The following is an 18,554-nucleotide window of genomic DNA, read 5'->3' on the forward strand; positions in this document are numbered from 1 at the left end:
GGGATTGAAAGAATTAATATTATTAAAATGTCAATACTACTGAAAGCCATCTATAGATTCAATGCAATCTCTATCAAGATTCCAATGGCATTTTTTACAGAAGTAGAAAAATACTCCTAAAACTTATATAGAACTTTAAAAAACCCCAAATAGCCAAAGAAATCCCAAGAAAGAAGAACAAATCAGGAGGCAACACACGTCATGATTTTAAGCTATCCTATAAAGCTATAGTCATCAAAACAGTATGGCACTGGCATAAAAACAGACAAATAGATCAATGGAACAGTACTGAGAGCCCAGAAATAAATCTAAACATATACAGTGAACTAATATTTTTAAAGGGAACCAGGAACACTCAATGGAGAAAAGAGAGTTTCTTCTTTAATAAATACTGGTGGGATAATTGGATATTCACATGTAAAACAATGAAACTGGACCCATTATCTTGCAACGTGCACAAAAATTAACTCAAAATGGATTAAAGACTTACCGTAAGGGGTGCCTGGGTGGCTCAGTCGGCTGAGCATCCAACTTTGGCTCAGGTCATGATCTCATGGTTCATGAGTTCAACCCCCACATCGGGCTCTGTGCTGACTGCAGGGAGCCTGGAGTCTGATTCGGATTCTGTGTCTCCCTCCCTCTCTGCCACTCCCTCACTTGCACTCTGTCTCTCTCTCCAAAATAAATAAACATTTAAAAAAAAAACAATGTAAAACATGAAACCGTGAAACTCCAAGAAGAAAACATGGGAATAAAATTCCTTGACATGGGTCTTGGGAATGATTTTTTGGACATGACACCTAAAACACAAGCAACAAGATCAAAAATAAACAAGTGAGACTATATTAAACTAAAAAGTTTCTACACAGCAAAAGGAACCATTAACAAAGTTAAAAGACAACTTAGATTACAGAATGGGAAAAAAAATACTTGCGAACTGTATAGCTGATAATGGATTAGTATCCAAAACATATAAAGAACACATACAACTCAATAACACACACACACACACACACACACACACACACAATTCAATTTAAAAATGGCAAAAGAACTGTTTCTCCAAAAAAGATATACAAAAAACCAACAGGTACTTGGAAAGATGCTCAGCATCACTAGTTATTAGGGAAATATAAATTAAAGCCACAATGAAATATCTGCTGAAATGATTATCATCAAAAAGACAAGACATACCAGATGCTGGCATGGATGTGGAGAAAAGGAAACCTTTGTGCACTGTTGGTGGAACTATAAATTGGTACAGCCACCATGAAAAACAGCATGAAGCATCCTCAAAAAATGAAAAATGAAACTACCATATAACCCAGCAATTCCACTTCTAGGAATATATCCAAAGGCAACAGAAACACTAACTCAAAGAGATATCTGCACCCACATGTTCATAGCAACATTATTTATAATAGCCAAGACATAAAAATAATCTAAGTGTCCACTGATGGATAAATGCATAAAGAAGTTGTGATACACACACACACACACACACACACACACACACTGGGATATAGTTCAGCCATAAAAAAAAAAAAAGGAAATCCTACCATTTTACAACAACATGGATGGATCTCAAAGGCATGAGGCTAAGTGAAATAAGTCAGACAAAGACAAATACTGTATGATCTCACTTGTATATGGAGTCTAAAACAAAACAAAACAAAACACCAAAAACAAACCCATAGAAAAAGAGCTCAGACTTGTGGTTAGCAGAGGGGATGCAGAATTGGGGGAAAGTTGTCAAAAGGTCCAACCTTCCAGTTATAAGGACAAGGGACAGAATGGACAACTTGACTAGAGCTACCATGGCTCCATGGGATATAGCCTGGTGGTTAAGAGATCAAATCCTAAGAGTTCTCATCATAAGGAGAAAAAAATGTTTCCTTTATCCTTTTCTTTTTATTGTGTCTATGTGACAAAATGGGTGTTAGCTGTACATATTATGGTAGTCAGTTCACAATACATGTAAATCAAACCAAAAAAGAATTGCTTACTTTGTATTCTCCCTCTTAGCTGAATCTAACCAAACCTGATAACACTGCAGTGGTCCTGCGGTTAAATCACATCCATTTTGGGGACAGCTGGGTGGCTCAGTCAGTTAAGCATCTGACTCTTGGTTTCAACTCAGGTCATGATCTCATGGTTCGTGGGCTTGAGTTCTGCACTGTCAGTGCAGAGCCTGCTTGGGATTCTATCTCCCTCTCTCTGCCTCTCTCCTGCATGTGTTCTCTCTCTCAGAACAAATAAATACACTTTTTAAAAAAATCACATCCATTTTAGAGAAAAGGTATTCTTCTAGCCTCCTGTCTAGCATCTGAGATTATATAGACTTTTAAAAAATCTTTTGATCTGGCCCACAACTGCACCTCTCTAAAGCAACTTTCCCTCCACATGTGTGGCATTCTGATGTCAATACATGAGACCACTTGAGGGCAGAGGGGCCCTGCCTGGAGCTTTTGACAAGTTTGGCTGGGCCCACAGCCCTGAGGGTGGAGAAAAATCAGTATCTTGGCCAGCCTATAACTCTGCTCTGACATAAGAGAGACTGAAGTGAGCTATCATAAGGAATATGCGAATGCATTCTTCTAGAGTCTTGCTGGCCTGCAGATTCCAAAGATGCCCTGCAGGTCTTTGAAGAAGATGGGGAATCCCTCTCCGCCCTCAGCCAGCATCCCCAGCAGGCACAGCTACATAATTTACCAGATCCCCTGCACAATGAAAAAGTGTGATGGCCTGTCCAGGAAAAAGGTATAGTGCGAGGTGCTAAAATATAAAATGTTTTCCTTTCTTCCATGATCTCTCTCCCAACTTGGCATGGTATTTTTTAATTTGCTATTTAATACCGCACTTAAAAAATTAAGCTATATGGGGCGCCTGGGTGGCTCAGTCGGTTAACATGCTTAGGTGCACAGGTGCAACATGCTTGCTGGTACCCACCTTGTGTCCTGCTGAACTCCCTCCCACACCATGGGTCCACGGGAGGTTTGTGTTCATGGGGCATCCCCAGTGCTATACGCAAAAGCAGTGGTGGCTCATTCGGTTAAGTGTCTGAATCTTGATTTCGGCTCGGGTCATGATCTCACGGTTCATGAGTTCAAGCCCCGTGTTGGGCTCTGTGCACTGACAGTGTGGAGCCTGCTTAGGATTCTTTCTCTCCCTCTCTCTCTTCCCCTCCCCCACTCATGTGCACATGCACATATGCTCTTTCTCTCTCTCTCAGAATAAATAAATAAACTTTAAAAAGAAAAAAAACCAGTAGCAAGGAACAGCAGGCACATATTATGTGTATCTTCTCCTCTCACATATATGTTGCACTGTCTCAACAGACGTTACACACAAAGTGCAGGTTCAAAGATAAAACTACTAGGAATTTCAAGATGGTGACAACAGAGCACTATAGTGAGCACAGGGCCCTTCTGAGCACAGGACCCCGTGCAACAGTATAGGTCACAGACCCACGATGCACCCCTAGCACCCAGCCTGGTGTGAGCCATACACCTGGATCCCATGTGTGGCTTATAGAGTAATATATGGAAAGCATGCACTACCCAGACAAGGAAGTCTTGAAAATAAGGACTCATTTCCTGGAGAATAATGAACCCTTGAAATAGTGAATGTGGTCGTTCATCTGGGGTGGGTGCTGATTATCAAATCAGGGGTCTTAACTTATAGTTCATTGGGCAAATTGCGAGCAGTTACTTTAAGAGGCTCTGAGATGATCTCCTCTATAAAAAAAAAAAAGAAAAGAGAAAGAAAAAAACTGAAAGAAAATCTGAGGTCTGGGTCTGGGTGAGGAACCACACAGATGAGTTCAGCTCTGGAAATACTTTAGAAAGAGATGAGCACACTCCTGGATGGGAAGAACGAATATTGTTAAAATGTCAACACTACCCAAAGCAATTGACACATTCAATGCAATCCCCATCAAAATAACACCAGCATTCTTCAGAGGGCTAGAACAAACAATCCTAAAATTTGTATGGAACCAGAGAATATACCAAACAGACAAAGCAATCCTGAAAAAGAAAACCAAAGCTGGAGGCATCACCATTCCAGACTTCAAGCTGTATTACAAAGCTGTAACCATCAAGACAATATGGAACTGGCACAAAAACAGACATTCAGATCAATGGAACAGAATAGAGAACCCAGAAATGGACCCACAAATATATGGCCAACTATCTTTGACAAAGCAGGAAAGACTATCCAATGGAAAAAAGACAGTCTCTTCAGCAAGTGGTGCTGGGAAAACTGGACAGGGACATACAGAAGAATGAACCTGGACCACTTTCTTACACCATACACAAAAATAAACTCAAAATGGATGAAAGACCTAAACATAAGACAAGAAGTCATCAAAATCCTAGAGGAGAAAACAGGCAACAACCTTTTCGAACTCAGCCACAGCAACTTAAGTCTCTGGAGGCAAGGGAAATAAAAGCAAAAATGAATTATTGGGACCTCATCAAGATAAAAAGCTTCTGCACAGCAAAGGAAACAATCAGCAAAACTAAAAGGCAACTAATGGAATGGGAGAAGATATTTACAAATGCCATATCAGACAAAGGGTTAGTATACAAAATTTATAAAGAATTTATCAAACTCAACACCCAAAAAACAAATCATCTAGTGAAGAAATGGGCAAAAGATATGAATAGACACTTTTCCAAAGAAGACATCCAGATAGCTCACAGACACATGAAAAAATGCTCAACATCACTCATTATTAGGAAATACAAATCAAAACCACAATGAGATATAATCTCACACCTGTCAGAATGGCTAAAATTAACAACTCAGGCAACAACAGATGTTGGCAAGGATGCAGAGAAAGGGGAACACTTTTGCACTGCTGGTGGGAACACAAACTGGTGCATCCACTCTGGAAAACAGTATGGAGGTTCCTCAAAAAGTTAAAAATAGAACTACCCTATGACTCAGCAATTGCACTACTAAGTATTTATCCAAAGGATACAGGAGTGCTGTTTTATTTTTTTTTTTTAAATTTTTTTTTCAACGTTTATTTATTTTTGGGACAGAGAGAGACAGAGCATGAACGGGGGAGGGGCAGAGAGAGAGGGAGACACAGAATCGGAAACAGGCTCCAGGCTCCGAGCCATCAGCCCAGAGCCCGACGCGGGGCTCGAACTCACGGACCGCGAGATCGTGACCTGGCTGAAGTCGGACGCTTAACCGACTGCGCCACCCAGGCGCCCCAGGAGTGCTGTTTTAAAGGGGCACATGCACCCCGATGTTTACAGCAGCACTACCAACAATAGCCTAAGTATGGAGCCCAAATGTCCATTGACTAATGAATGGATAAAGAAGATGTGGTATATATATACACAATGGAATATTACTCGTGATCAATAAGAATGAAACCTCTCTGCCCCTCCCCTGCTCGTGTTCTGTCTCTCTCTCTCTCAAAAAATAAATAAACATTAAAAAAAAAAAGGAATTTTGTTAGAAAGTCAATAAGCAGTATTCACAAACTCTGGAAGGCTGTGGCCATCCTGGAAGAGTTGGGCTCGAGATCGGTGTTGACTTACAGAATCAGATATTCCAGCAGAAGCTAAATCTGTCTTCTTGTGTTAGGTTGGTTTTGTGTTCTCTGTTTCAAAGAAAAGGATGCCTGAAGGTCACCCAGGTGTCGTAGGGAAGGCAAGTCCTGAATGTGGGCCTCTGCAGGAGTGAATGTAGGGACCCATGAAAGGTTCCAAGTTTAGCTTCTTTTGGGACAAGGTAGTGCCATTGTCCCAGGGAAGAAGTGAGATCACACCTCTGGTGTTCTAAGGTTTGTAAAGGAAAAGCTGCCAGATCTTGAGGGGAACACTCTCCTTCCTCCTCAGGGAAAGAGACAGTGAGGGAGTTCAGAAACAAGGCTAGTCTGATGTCAAACCCCAGGTTCCCAGGGCAGCTGGTACCCTGGGAGATGCCTTCACAAGTCCCTGAAAGAGCTTCACCCAACTGCAGCATGGGCAGTGGAAACAGGACAGTATCCTTCAAAGGATAGCAGCACACAGACCGTTTCAGTAAGGAGCAGGCAGGATGTGGTTGGAAGGTACAAGCCCCCAGTTAAAAGATACATAAGGGGTGGGGATGAAATGTACATGATCACTGTAATTAACACTGCCCTCTGGTTATGTTTGAAAGCTGCCAAGAGAGCAAATCCTAAAAGTTCTCATTACAAGGGAAAAGACATTTTTTTTTCCTTTTTTTAGACATCCACATCTATACAAGAGGATGGGTGCTAAGTAAACTTGTAATCATTTCACATTATGTCTAAGTCAAATCATCGTGCTGTACACTTTAAACTTATATGGTGCTGTATGTCAATAATGCCTCAATACACTGAAAGGAAAAAAAAAAAACTGTAGAGCCTGAAAAAAGAAAAACAAAGTCAAGTAGTTACAACAGAAACTGTCCTTCCCTGCAATGTCTAACATAACCATCTGGCTCCTGAGATAAAAGTTTGCAAACCCCTGCGTCAAAACAACAAATATACCTTTAATACCACAAAATTTAAAAAATATGTGCAAATCTCTGGCTTTTATATAATGGAAAGTAAACTAAAGAGTAAAGATAACTAAATTCAATTATTATGTCACATGATTAGTCTTGTGGTTGTGGCCACCAACATTTGGATGAGTAATAAGATAGAGAAGTATTACATTTATAAGTTTTTTCATAAATATTCCATTGATGTGTTTAATAAAATTAACTTTTATCACAAATTAAGTAAAATCAATATGTTTTATAATCTAGATTTCTTTATAATACTTTATGTTGATAGTAAAGATTGGAGGATTAAAAATACAATAGAACTGTAGTTAAAGTATTCAATATTTCTGGGGTTCCTGGGTGGCTCAGTCGATTAAGTGTCTGACTTTGTCTCAGGTCATGATCTCGCAGTTTGTGAGTTCAAGCCCCACATCCCGCTCTGTGCTGACAGCTCAGGGCCTGGAGCCTACCTCAGATCCTGTGTCTCCCTCTCTTTTTGCCCCTCCCCCACTCACACTCTGTCTCTTTCTCTCTCAAAAATAAAGATTAAAAAAAAATTTTTTTTAAGTATTCAATATTTCAATAAGTTTTCATAAAACTTGCAAAGTCAGTGTGAATTGTAAATTCTTTTTCATATTTTGCTTCAAAAACTTTTTGTTCTAGAATATGCAAAATGTGTTCGATTTTTAAAATTAGACACGTGATTAATTTCAAATTTAAAACTATATAAAAGTCAAATGCGTGTTTACCTTTTAAAATTTAGTAACACCTTTAAAAATATTTTTATAACATTAAAAAAAAGGTGGACCACGGTGGTCTGCTGAACTGTTTACAACCAGCTTTCAAACTCCTCCCATGGCATCATGGGAATCAATGGAACAGTTAACAAATTGCCAGTGCTTTTTCCCTTGGGGATGAAGTCAGACCGAAGACTACATCCGCCCCACCAGGTCTGAGCAATACAGAAAGGAGAGAAACCCGAGATGGAAATCCCAGGTTTCTTACTAGTTTTTCGTGTATCATATACCTGGGGAAAAAAGAAACATGATCCTTTCTGGACCCCAAGGTTGCACCCTCAGTCATGCCTACTGCTTTTGGAAAGAGACTTTTAAAAAGGTTTGTTTTACATTTTATTTATTTATTTTGAGAGAGAGAGAGAGCGTGCAAGAGCAGGGGAGAGGCAGAGAGAGGGAGAGAGAGAATCCCAAGCAGGCTGTGCACTGAAAGTGTGGAACCAATGCAGTGCTTGAACTCACCAACCGGGAGATCATGATCTGAGCTGAAATCAACAGGAGCTTAACAGATGGAGCCACCCAGCGCCCCAGAAAAAGACTTTCTAATTAAGGTTAGGAATATAGCTTCTGTTTATTTTTTCAAATGTCTATTTATTTATTTTGAGAGAGAGGGAGAGAGAGTGCATATGGGGGAGGAGCAGAGAAAGGGAGAATCCCAAGCAGGCCCCACACTGTTAGCACAGAGCCTGGCGGGGTGGGGGGGGGGCGGGTTCTATCTCACAAACCATGACTCCACCCACAAAACGTGAGATCATGACCTGAGCTGAAATCAAGAGTTAGACGCTTGACTGACTGAGCCACCTAGGCGCCCTTAATTTTTATTATTAATTGAATTGTTAACAGTGATGAGTGATAAAAGGGCCAAATTATATTTCCTTTGTTTAAGTTTTGTTCAGTAAGTATATCATTTAGACAGGGGGAGGGGTGGAAATAAAGTTCATTTTGCTTAGATTTAAGAGTTTAAGTACATAGATATGTACTTATTCTGATATGTTTAATAGCCTAATGAAACAGAATAGTCCAGGGTTATGAGTGCAGATTAAAATTAGCCTTGGCCGAATACCATTTACCTGACAGCCACCAAATCTAATTCTAAGGATGGTAAATATCCAAAGAACTTGAAGTTGAAAGCCCACAGTAAATACATATTCCCAAGGAGTGAAACAATATTGTGAATTTCTAAGTACACCTCACCATTTCCACATAATGTCTGAGCATGTATTTTCAGGATATTTAATATTCTTTCTACGCTTTTCTTTTGCAGCCAAACCCACGGTTAACCAGCTTACATCCTGCTGGGTTTAAATCGATCCCCATTCGATTCCCCTCTTTGACCCAGATGTATTACATTTGTGAAGTTTATCACTAGTGTTATTTTCTTGTTTGTTTGTTTCATTTTCCACTCACTTTTCTAAGATATTAAGGCGTGAACATAGAATTAAATATTCAGATAAGTGAGGTGCCTGGGTGACTCAGTGGGTTAAGTGTCTGACTTCAGTTAGGGTCATGATCTCACAGTTTGTGGGTTCGAGCCCCACTCCAGGCTCTGTGCTGACAGTGCAGAGCCTGCTTATATCTTCTGTCTCCTTCCCTCTCTGTCCCTCCCCTATTCATGTTCTCTCTCTCTCTCTCTCAAAAATAAATAAATACTGGGGCACCTAGGTGGCTCAGCCGGTTGAGGTCTTTGAGGACTTCAGCTCAGGCCATGATCTCCCAGCTCGAAGGCTCGTGGACTCGAGCCCCACCTCGGGCTCTGTGCTGACAGCTCAGAGCCTGGAGCCTGCTTCGGATTCTGTGTCTCCCTCTCTCTCTGCCCCTCCCTCACTGGCACTCTGTCTCTCTCTCCCTCAAAAATAAATAAACAATGAAAAACTAAGTTAAAACAATAAAAATAAATAAATAAATAATGTTAATAAAAACAATATTCAAATAAGTACGCAAATAGTGCAAGGAGAAAACCCTAACAGCTCTGTGGAGACTGAGCTGGCTCCCGGCGGGTGGCCCCTATGCGGTGTAGTGCACAATTTTCATTGGTTCGATGATACATGCAAATCCCATGTGCAGTTTGTAAGGTAGTCTAAGGGCATCAATGCATCATTTTCGGAAGAATATGTCCTACAGCAGTCAAATATGTGAAAGACAACAGACGAAATATGGAAGGACCGAAAAAGACCTCTGGAAGGTTAAAATTATAAAGTGAAACACTTTACAGAGAGGCATGTGGTTAGGCAGGGGGAAATCTCTTCATTTCTCTAGACTGTTCTGGAAGCGAGTAAATACCTCCCGCTCCAGACTGAGAGTGGTGGGGAGTTAGTCGGCCCTTCCCCTCCCGACTCTACAGTCCCCTTCTGTTTCTTTCCTGGCTCAAAGCCAAGCCGAGGGAGCAAACTAAGGAAAAAGCAGGATCTGAGGCTCCCAGGTATACCTGTGGTGAATCCAACTTGAGCCTGACAGTAAAGTTCATGTCTTAGAAAGAGCAGGAAACACGGAACATTTGCTCTGGCTTCCCTAGCAAAAAAAAAAAAAGAAAGAAAGAAATTGGTAATGAAGCAGAAGCACCGTGTCAATTGCTTAAAGTTCACTCACATTTAACATTTCACACACCATTTGCATTCCTGTTCTCTCTCCACCAAGTGAAAAAGGCAGCGGTGCCCTTTGGGGCTTAGCGGCCTGGTTCCTTTCCTCCCTCCCGGATGTGCCTCTCTCACTCTGTCACTGTCTCCCTTCCCCCTTTTCCTGGCTCAGCGGTGAGAGGACTCCACGCCAGTGGAAACCGTCTGTGGCTCAGGGACACCCCGCCCCAGACGGAGCACCAAGAAATCACCCAGGCCCTTCCCGCCTGAAAGAGACACCATCCAACACCAGGGCCCTGGTTAGCTTTGCAGATGCCTTTGCGAACTCAGCAGAGCCTGCTTCTGAGTTTCAGAGCTGTGATCGCCCGTCTCGATCAAGGAGTCTCACCCACAGCGCTGGTGTCACGTGCCAGGCGTTCCATAGAGACCTGACACATAACTTCGACACTCACTGAGCGGCTTCTCTGTTGCATGCTGTTGTCGGCCGCATTATGCCCCTGCCCCCAATTTCTGTGGTTGAAATCCCAACCCCCCCCAAACTCAGAATGTAACCATATGTGGAGATGGGGCCTTAAAGCAGTGATTAAGTTACCAATGAGGCGACTGGGGCGAGGGGACCCTAATCCAATCTGACTGGTGTCCTTAAAAGAGGAGGGAAGTTGGACACATGGCGAGATACCAGGGACGCGTGCCCTTGGAGGTGAGCCCATGTGAAGAGGAAGCAAGAGGGGAGTTATCTGCCGGCCATGGAGAGAGGCCTCAGGGGAAAGCAACTCTACCGGCACCTTGATCTTGTGCTTCCAACCTCCAGAGCCCTGAGAAAACGTCTCTTGTGTAAACCACCCAGTCTATTATACAGGCAGTGTTCTGAAAAACATACATATACGCACTCAACTCAGTCCTGCAACAACCTGTGTATGTTTGGAGACGGAGGAACATTGTTATTTTTTAATTGTTAACATTTATTTATTTTTGAGAGACAGAGAGAAACAGAGTGCCAGCAGGGGAGAGGCAGAGAGAGAGGGAGACACAGAATAGGAAACAGGCTCCGGGCTCCGAGCTGTCAGCACAGAGCCCCACGCAGGGCTTGAACTCACCCACGGTGAGATCGTGACCTGAGCCAAAGTTTGATGCTTAACCGACTGAGCCACCCAGGTGCCCCTGGAGGAACATTATTAATATCCTTTTTGCAGACAAGGAAACTAAAGCCCAGAACAGTTTAAAAAAAGAAGTTAAAAATAAAGATTAGGTGGTAAATAAGTGATTGAGCTGGAATTTCAATGCCTATACTCTGGCTCCAGAGACCACATACTGAACGAACCACTATCCCGGATGTCCCTCTGCCTTCAGAGGGCCCTTACTTGTGCAGCACTGTTTTTCTTGCAATCTTTAAGGAACAAAGAAAATTTTCTTACTCAATAAAGGAATGGATAATTGTGTCTGAAAATAAACAAGTAAACCAGCTCCTCTGTTTTCTCACTTTATTTTAAAATTCCCCACAGATGAATTTATCTTCATATTGAAAGAGAAACCCCAGCTCAGATGGGCCTAAATTTAAAAGAAAAAAAAAAGTGCCCCCTCACCTTCAAACTTTCCCTCAAGGAGACAGAATGGCTGTTGGGATTCCAGACTTCGTGTTTTCACACCATGCCACTCAAAGGTGACACCTTGTCTTTCCGCTTTCCTTCCCAGAAACCTCAGCAAAAATTCCTTTCCAACGTTGCAACTTTCAGTTTTATACTCATGACTGAGACACTGCAGCCAGGGGTATGGAATAGAGTAACTGATTTAAGACCATAATGTTCCCACCCAAAACACAAGAGCTGAGGGTCTGAGGATTGAGATGGGAGAGACTCCTAACACCATGTTAAATAAGTTTCCAGGGGCTCGGGGGAGGGGGAGAATGAGGAATTCTTTTTCAATGGGCACAGAGTGTCTGTGTGGGCTGACCAAAAAGTTCTGGAAATAGCCGGTGGAGACGGTGAACAACATTGTGGATGCGCTTAATGCCACTGAACCACTTAAAAACGGTTATAATGGCAAACTGTATATTATACATATTTTGCCACACAAAACTAAAGTAATTCAAAAATAAAATTAAAAAACTTTCTTAACGCATTTCACTTCCACGCCCTCTGAAGCCGGTCGGTATTTCATCCCCAGCGTGCCCCTTTGCCTTTGAAATTAGCCCTCGGGAAGCCCCCCTCCCCACTGGACCAGCACGGGGCCCAATGGGCTAAAAGGAAACCTGCCAAATGTCAACACAGGAATTATGCTTGGATTGTATTGAACACCAGCCTGTGACAGGGCTCCGGAAATACCGTGCTATTCATGAGAGCAGAGAACCCTTATCTTAGACTGCCAGAGATTTCACGCAGGGAAATAATTAAGGTCAAGTCACTGACTGGTGGTTTGAATGGGAAAAAAATAGTGGGCTTTTTAACAAATATTTTCCAGTGGCATTTTTAGTGTGGAGAGAAGGGAACAGTTCCAGCGGGGGCAGGTGACAGCTATAAGCGGGGAATGAGCTGAGGCATCTGTTTTGTCCTGTGACTATGTATAGTGAGGTACATACCCAGAAGTCTCAGCCAAACCTTCCAGAGAGCAGGGATCTTGCCTCCCGACAGCTACAACAAAGCTGAGCAGATTGCTCTGTGACAAAAGCCACGCGCCGGTGCATCCTGTCTCCAGCAAGTGGAGGAAAGGTCCGAGGTAGCCATCTAGCTGCAAGGTGAGTTCACAGTAATCTGATGTTCTGTTGGCTGTTGCTCGAAAACAATGAATTGACATCCATTACGCCCTGTGTCAACTTCAGAATGATTTTATCATGCCTGCTCTTGTGCAGCTAAGCTGCAAAATGTGGACTGTGACATACTGAAGTAGAAAAGAAACAAATTTGCATGTTCCTGGGCTGGAAGAGCCCTTTGATTGTGGGAGACTCCCGATGATGCCGTCAAGCTCTGGCAGACAGGGCACTGGGGACGCACCAGATCTCTTCGCCCGGTGGCTGACAGCAAAAGATTTAGAGTCAGCACAAGATCAAAGAGTTGAGCTATCTCAAGTAAACGTGCTAAAAACACAAAGAAGCCGGCATCTTGATGAGAGGACATTGAGAGGAGAGAAATGCACAGAGTGAAGGAAAACGACGTTGAGTTTATAATATGTTACAAGCCTCGGAATTGTAAAATGCCCAAAACGAAAAGAAAATGTGTAGCTCAAATGAGAGTTTCGGAGACGTAGAAGTTGGAGGTTGTATGCTTGTCACGGCAGAAGAAGAGACAGGGGCACAAGACAGTACTGTAGGACTATGACTGAGATTACATGTCTGTCTGTGTTCAAGGCTGGTCACTTGTTGCATAAATAGGTCTGTGACTTAAAGCTTCAACACATATGCGTTCTAGCTCAGTGTGCCTCTTTGGTGCCAAGTGCAAGACTTTTGAAATACAGATACTCTTTTAAGAAGAGAAGAATGGATCACTGTCAACAGTCAAGTCAAAGCTTGCTATTTAAAGAAGCAAATAAAAATATTGGAAACGAGGCTTTCAGTGGAAACGTTAATAATAAATTTGCCGCTTTGAGAATTAGGTTTCCAGCAACATGTGTCATATAATAACATATTTATCAATAGGGCACATATTGATGATTCCCTTCAAGAGAAGCCTTCATCCTCTGGCAGCTTTCTAAGTGTTTCAAATCTGACTCCGCAGTTTTGTTTTGTTTCGTTTTTTGCCTTTTTCCTACTCCCCATAAAAACAGCTACCATTACTGTGTCTGGAATCCCCATTCGAGAGAACCACCAAAGATGGAGAAAACAGGTAGATTCAGCTGAAAAATTTTGAACCCCCACTCTTCTCATGTAAACGAAACCCAGAATAAGGTGGGGTGGGGGGAAGCCTTGCCCTGTATTTCTCCCTTTAATCTTTACCTGGGTATACATACTGGAAGGGGAAGCTTTACAAAACTAGATAGAAAGCTTGGTTTCTTGGGGCGCCTTGGTGGCTCAGTTGGTTAAGCGTCTGACTCTGCCTCAGGTCATGATCTTGTGGTTCATGAGTTTGAGCCCCGAGTTGGGTTCTGTGCTGACAGCGCGGAGCCTGGAGTCTGCTTCGGATTCTGTGTCTCCCTCTCTCTCTGCCCCTCCCCTGCTCACGCTCTGTCTCTCAAAAATAAGTAAGCGCTGAAAAAAAATTAAAGAAAGCTTGGTTTCTTTACTACTTAAGTCCCTTTTTCAATCACCTAATATAAGCTAAGCCACTTGTGGGCACCCAAATAAGTATTTGCTGTTGGTGCCATAGTGCCAATAGTCTAGTCTTGAAAAGTGAATTTTCCACAGTGAAGGATATTTCCTGACCCTGTTCACACCCTCACCCAAACTCAAGTATTTACATCTGGTTTCAATTCATTGATCCAGTATTTTTTCAGAAGACCCCTAACACCTTTCCCAAAATTTACCAGCTTCTCGGTAACAGTTTTTAATTGAAAAAGAAATTTCCCCAACCTCCAGCTGTAGTATGATCCTATAAATCATATTGTATGATAAATGATAAAAAATATCCCCTGTGTATGTTTGACAAGCATAAAAGAATTTTGCCCAGCAGCTGAAATGTTCCCTGAAACTTTTATAGTTTACTGTTGAACATTTAACATTTCAAAATCTGTTAAAAGGGAAATTCTAAGAGCCTTAATTATCATTACCTTGCCTCCACAGGAAATAATTTCCTTCTAAATATTGTGCTTTATCTGTCCTGATTTCTGAATTCATGGCAAATCTTTTAGCGTCTGGATTGTTTTGTTGTGTTTTTCCCCACCCCAGGCAATTAACCACAGTGCAGAAAAAAAAAGCTAGGACTTTACCACACAGTGCAGTTTTCTAATAAAACACAAGAGGGCAGTTTTTGCTTTGTTGTCAGCCTAATTCTACTCTGCTGTTAATCAGGATGGTCTGCTAATTACAAATTCAGAAATGCTTAATAACATACAAAGTGAATGAGTAGTCAGAGTGGGTACTCTGGCAGTGAATATCTACTATTTTAATAAAGGACAAGCTTAAGTCTTTCTATGAGGCCTTGTTTACAACACAGAGCACAATTCCATGTGGGAGATGAGGTGATAGTTATAGCAGAGAATGGCTTGAGAAAGGGCCAAATTCAGTCATATTAATTACATTCATGAAGTCTGACTTGAGCCAGTGGGGCAAATAACACAAGCGGGTTAACGGTTTCTGCCAAATGGACATAATCTTGATGAAAATGGAGAGACGTACATGTCTTCAACAGGAACCTTGAATTTTGTTTTGTTTTCTTTTAGAAAACTTTAACTTATCCCATTCCTCATCATTTTCTTGCATGTTGTTTTCAAGATTTCATTAAACTACCTGCCAAAGCGTAATTACATTCACAGTGGTTATCTTCAGCTTGAATTGCCATTGTAGCTAAAGTCAAAGTATCATGCCATCTTTGGGGAGTTTCTGCACAAACTCCTGGGTCTATCTGCATAAGAAAGGCGCTAATTTGGCCACTAACACCTTCCGCTGAAAGAAAGCTTTTAAGACATCGGATAGTCCAAGGCCCTAAAATGATACCATGAGGTCTTCACTTTCTATCCTTGTCCCTGTAAATGGTAGAATTGGGGCCTGCCAACGGTGAGGGGAAGAAAATACAGCTGAAAGTATTCCCTTGCATTGGGTTGGATGGAATAAAGTTCCATACAGCCTATGTACAACTCAGAATCTGAAAGAGAGGTTGTTATTAATTTCATGGGAGGGATTCAAGATCTCACTATCTTACATTTTCTCCGGCACATGTTAAAACAGATGCCAGAGCCCGGGAATGAAAAGTTCTACTTTGAGAACAGTTTATTCATTAAAAATATTTATAGAGCACTCAGGATGAGCAAGACTCTGCAGAAATAGGAAGAGGTCAACTCGGGGTTTTGCCATTGCACTGAGGAGAGTAATTACGTCCCCACTGGGGAGCGAACTGACTCTTTATGCGCCTGTATCAATTAACCACCCACATTCTCTGAGCACTTAAAGTGCTTTGATACAATGGCACTGAAGCTGAACAGAGAGGCATCCAACCTGACCTTTAGAAGCTTAGATTCTAAACATGGAAGCAAACACCACATACTTCACTGACTCTAACTCCTTTCTTCTGCCTCCCCAACAAAATGATCGCAAGTTTGCAAGAGGATCAGCAAATTAGCTGCTGCAGGACCTTGCCTCCCCAGTCAGTGACTTCAAGTAGCCACCCTACTCCCCTACCTTACCCCAAGATCAGTCTTTAGACTATGGAGACATCGAATGTAACTCGTCACCTGGGAGTAGGCTGCTGTCTGGTTTCTCTAGCCCTGCAATTGAGAGCCAAGAAGCAGCAATTGCTGAGAAACTCAGACGATAGTAGAAACATCAGTTTAAGAACTTATTTTCAAAAGTGAAGTAGTTATTATGTATTTTATACACACACACACACACACACACACACATATTCCAATATATGTATATTGAGTGCGAAAAAGATGGGAATTGACGTTCACAAATTAAAAAACAATAGCCCCCAACAGATGGACAAAAGTCTGCAAAACAACGTGGTTTTTTTTTTCATTTTTCTCTTTAATAATTTTTTTTACTTCTTGTTAATATGAGATTAAAATTACTCATTAGGATTACTACAATTAACAATGTTAAATCCTAAGCAGAACACACATTAATAGCAAGGAATTTTACAATTAGAAGAGAGTTTCATTCACAAAGGAAAGGTAGTTATTAGGTTTAATTTCACTTCTGAATGTTTGCTTTATAAAAGCATTTCTTTCGAAACCATAATTCATTTACATACAATTTTTCTAATACTGAGGATAGAAACATATACAGTGATCTATTCATTTTCTTCAAGGTTGGAGTTTTTCCACTGTCATTGAGAAATACAATCGTACAATGCTTCCTGGTATTTTCTGACTTTATTTGCATAATATTCAATGTAAGTAAATACCAACTTTTTCATTCCAACAAGTTCGCTCCACCTTTAAATTTCATAAAAGGCATTCATCATTGATTTATTGTGATGTTAGAAAATGTTAGAAAATTTTATTCCTCTTCTATGAACTATAAAATTAGGAAATCGTTTCTCTTAGGAAGACATTATAAAACATAATGTTTGTAAAAAGCTGCATTCACTATAGATAAAAGTAGCTAAGTGTAAGTGATTACCCTCTATTTCTACCTCAGATAGATCTTGCTTTAAATAAATCGTGTGGGAATATGATGAATGAAAATTCTGATATACCTGAAAAGTAAGCTAGAGGTGGTTATTTGCTTTGTAGAATTATTCATATAGTTCATCTATAAGAAGTAATTTCCCCTGGTACTTTTAACATATCATTGATTTAAACGTAACTTTTCAGAAACACACCTACCATGCATAATTATATCTTCATTTTAACATTTCTCTTTTAGCTTAAAAACAGGATGTAAAACTGTGTTCCTCAACAACCCCAAGTTCGGAGAGTAAACCTTCTGGACTAGAGTACGTTCATGAAACTTTGCTGAATTTTCCATAGATACTGTTAAAGGCAGGAATGAGATCTATGTGTGGCTGTGGCTAGAAAAGGTCCACAAAGGACCCTGGGCTACCTTGATTCTCATGTGCTGAGCCCACTCTCAGATATACCTGTAGCTTTACGAGACTCAGGCTCAAATTCAGTTCAGAATGGGCCTTGTCCATTTCTCTGGCTTTCACAGTCTCATTCCAGGGGATAACACTGAGTCTTGATGAATCTTACACCCTTTAGCACCACACCCCCACTATGTAGAAAGTATCTGGCTCCAGGGTCCTCTTCCCACCCATTCTTCACACACATCCATTCCAGTAAAGAGGAGTTGAAATGAGTGGACACACAGGCTACCTTCTAGAACTCTGGCCTCACTCCTGAAGCACAGGTGCCAGATATGAGCAGAGGAAATTTACCTTGAAATCTCAGTAACTGTTAACTTCTCAGAAGTAGGGGTCATCTTGGTAAGTCTGTGTATCTTAGTAAAGATTGTCCATTCTTATGTTTCATGATACAATGATTACTTAGTGGAACACAACCATTTAATTCTGCATTGTCACATTTTGTATGAATGGTTTGCTTTTAAAATGATAAGACTTAATTGATTAGCATCCATAGGTCACTGTCAGTACAGTGCAGCATTAGTAAATCTAAAGTCAACTCTTAAAAATAAACCAACGGCATTGTACATGAATAATTTCTCATCTGAGAGGCTTACTTGGTAAAGTAATTCGTTCAGGATCAGCCAAATGAGACCTCAGAGTAATGAAACTCTAATCAAATTGTCCCATATTCAGGATTCTAGCCTCACAGACTTTTCCAGTCAGCCTTTCCTCGAAGAAGTGTTTCTATACTTGTTAGTAGACTTAAAACAGTATATTAATTAGGAAACTCTATAACTTAACCCTTCATCTATTTATCACTATAGGATCAATGTTTATCCAGCTATGGAATCTCATGATATGTCTACTGTTAAGAACTGCAGGTTTTGACAAATTCTGGAAAGTCTAATTTACGAAAGAGAATCAAACTGATCATTCATTCATTCAGTCAGTCATTCTCCATCCTATTTGGAAAATAGGATTTTCAAGCACATTGTAAAGGCTACAGAAGAAAAGACACAGCA

The sequence above is a fragment of the Lynx rufus genome, unplaced genomic scaffold, assembly GCF_022079265.1.
Source record: "Lynx rufus isolate CCGP_SWC_20201006 ecotype Redwood Valley unplaced genomic scaffold, mLynRuf1.p SCAF_1, whole genome shotgun sequence".
In the NCBI taxonomy this organism is placed as follows: domain Eukaryota; kingdom Metazoa; phylum Chordata; class Mammalia; order Carnivora; family Felidae; genus Lynx; species Lynx rufus.